The 3207-nt window shown below is 42.7% G+C and overlaps 1 protein-coding gene and 1 long non-coding RNA gene across 2 annotated transcripts in view; both read right to left on the bottom strand.

Moving 5' to 3' along the window:
* Window positions 1-3207, bottom strand: part of LOC109960998 (proton myo-inositol cotransporter-like) — a 142426-nt gene that overhangs the window by 35612 nt on the left and 103607 nt on the right. The gene's annotated exons all lie outside the window — the stretch shown is intronic.
* On the bottom strand, window positions 1566-2985 carry LOC109960873 (uncharacterized). The gene is made up of 4 exons (XR_002275056.1): window positions 2274-2985; window positions 2085-2180; window positions 1926-1970; window positions 1566-1835 (listed from the first exon to the last, which is right to left on the bottom strand). It is a non-coding gene; the product is annotated as an uncharacterized LOC109960873 (long non-coding RNA).

The following is a 3207-nucleotide window of genomic DNA, read 5'->3' as shown; positions in this document are numbered from 1 at the left end:
GAGTGCGGGCACGGCCCGGTCTGCAGATTCACCTCAGCACAAGTTCTGCATAGTGTGAACACAAGTCTCCCTCTGCTGGATCTGTAGGGTAGCACAGGGAAAAACAGGCCTCTGGGTGGATACACTTTAGCCTTGATGAAGCCAAAATAAGATTGGACAGGCTTAAAATCCCTGAATATAATCTCAGGGTGACCCATGGGGTACGGACAAGTGTAATTTACAAATGGATACAATGATGTAAAATCCACGCAACTGATCTTTTCATTTTCGACTGCTGTATATCTGAGTCCCTGGGCTAACACGGCCACCGTACAACGCATCTCGCGGAGATAATGGCTCTGGGACTTTATAGCATTGTAGGAAAGCTTTCACACTCTCGCGAGATTTTTTCATTTCACTCCAGCTATGCTCTTTCATGACCACGACTGTCAGCCCGTACACGGTCTGCATTTTAGCCAACCTATCCCAGGTCTCTTCATACATCTCCTCGAAGGTTTTTCCCGTTAAAGGGTGAATTGCATGGCCGGGAAAACAGCTAAGACAACCGTGGTAAAAACAACCCAGGAATTCAAAAGTTTTCTTTTCACTGTTTAGCTCATGCAGCGTGTTCTTTTATGAAGAATAATCAGAGTCAAATATCACCTTTCAAACATTTATTATCATAACTGAACAGACCATCGAATAAAGCAATTTACAGAGCTCTGGGTTCCATTTATCTGAAGCCCTACCAAACAACAGCAAAACCGTTCAATCTACCTTCAGAGCAGTGGAACGCTATCCTCCTACACCCAGTTGATTTATCGTAGATCGTTTAAAAGGATCCAGCTTCAGGGACTGTTATCCCCGTTGAGGGGGTCTCTTGATCATTTTGAGTGCTTTCAGAGTGAGCAACAGTTTGTCATTTTGGTTAAAACCCTGGCCTCTTTGAGAGGCATCTCTTATTTCCTACAATAACACACTTACTTGGGCATGTAATATGTCTATGGTGTTACCCCCATCTAGTGGCTGAACATCGTCAATACGGTTTAGACGTGTTATTTCCTGCAGTAGTGCACTCAACACCTGCTTCTAATATGCTTAATATATTACACCCCTCTGATGGCAAAACATTGTCAATACATTCATCCTGAGACACGTTAATCAGATCTTCATCCATCTTAGTTTTTAATAACACTGTTGTTGCTGTAACAAGCCAGAATATCACCCATCAATTGAAAAGATTCACATAACAATTGGTTCAGATGCATTAATAACGTGTTCGAGTGACACTTAGCATACAGATTGAAGCTCCGGTCATCTCGTCTTCCTGGACATCCACAACCGTGCGCCCACTGGACCCTCCCCCAACGGGATCCTGTATGGGTAAATATAAACACGGGTTAATACAGGATGCTGATGAATGAGGGTTTTAAAATACTTCCTGTACATCCACAACCGCGCACCTGCTGGACCCTGCTCCTACTGGAGCCTGTACGGGTAAATAAAAACGAGGGTTAATACAGGATGCTGATGAATGAGGGGGGTTAACATACATGCAGAAATAATAATAATAGGCTTACTTGAGGAGGAGTCAGAGGATGGTGAGTGCTCCCGTTTTGCACGGCTTGATCGGATCAAAGCCCTGCTCGAGCGTGGTTGCTCTGGCTGGACCGGTGCTGATTCTCCAGGGGCTGGTTGATTCACAGGCTTCTGATCAGGCTCATCTTGAGGGGACGCTGTCTGAGTTGTCTGATGCTGCACGGCTCTATCCTGAACTTCCGGGCCCTCTTGATTGTATCGTTGCTCTTCTTGTTCCTCACCAGCGGGGGACTGCATCAGCAGGACATCGTCTGGAACTAAAAGGTAATACGCGCAGTAAGAACACTTATTATATATTAAAAAAGGTATACAAATAGAGTTAACCGAAAGAATGTGAAAATACTCACTTTCCTGAGGGTCAGCTAGGGGCGGTTGATGCTGGTTAGCCGATTCTTTTTTAGAAAGAAAAAAGAGAGAGTTGAGCTGTATTGTCTACACACACACACACACACACACACACACACACACAATATATATTTAATCCAGTATTGATTCTTTAAACTTACCGTATGCATGAGGGGTCAGTAGCGATTGTTGTTGCTGTTGCTGCTGCTGTTGTTGTTGTTGTTGAAAGGCTTGTTCATACACACGAAAATAGGTGTCTGGGGGGTGCAAAATAGTTTTTTTTCAGAAAAAAGAAACGAATGTACATAGGGTAGAGTTAGTAGCTAAAAGGTAGTGGCTAAAATACTTACTGAAACGGTCTTCCAGACGATCTCCGTTAATGGCATTGTAGGACCCGGCTGGTGTGAATTAAATGGTAGTGTTAACACACATACTTTTTAGCATAACAAAAGTAATTGTATTTGTTTTTTCTCGCAGAGTTACCTGTGCTCATGCTGGTCTTGTCTGGACACCTCTAAAAACACTCTTTAAACCCATTCTTTAAAACCTGGCTATTTATAACTGAGTTTACGAAATGTTTCACTTACCTAAGCCGTCGTGAGTGATAAAAACACCTCTGGCTTCTTGCTGTAAGTGGCACGTCTGTTTCTGATAATACCCTGAGTCGTGCTCTCTCACACAAAAAAACGGTATGTCTGGGTTTATCTCTAAAAACGTGTACTGTGTTGTTATCTATGATTACAGAATGGGGTACAAACCGCAGCATAGCTATGCAGTGGTTGGGGGCTCGTGGAAAGCATGTCGAAAACGAACCGGGACAGAGGTGCGCTTTAAAAAAGGTATTGTGTTCACCCTATCTACATGGATGTAAGTAATAAGGAGCGCAGTAATATGCTGTTCATTAAAAGTAGTTTGACATTCTGTATTACTACTTTTTTTTGCTACAGAAAAAAATGAACAATAGCCTGGTGAGTGGCTGTTGTGTTTATTCCACACTCATCATTCTTAAATAGATCATTTTACAAGATCAAGTAAGGAACATCCAAACTTAACAAGAACAAGTTAAATACTTAACTATACCATATTATGCGGGGCTGTATCTGTTATCAAATACAGTTATACAGTTATATTCTTATCTATATAACCAGATGTGTGTAGAAACTGTAACCACTGTGTGTTTATCTTTTCAGATGCGGTTAACCACGACTTCATTATCTCTGGCTGCAGATGCGTCACGACTTCCTTATCTCCAGCAGCAGATGCAGGGGGGTGGGGGGGTACCCC

The sequence above is a fragment of the Monopterus albus genome, unplaced genomic scaffold (assembly GCF_001952655.1).
Source record: "Monopterus albus unplaced genomic scaffold, M_albus_1.0 scaffold51.1, whole genome shotgun sequence".
Lineage (NCBI taxonomy): Eukaryota > Metazoa > Chordata > Actinopteri > Synbranchiformes > Synbranchidae > Monopterus > Monopterus albus.
Note: the sequence above shows the minus strand (reverse complement) of the source record. Positions and strands in the feature narration are given on the sequence as shown.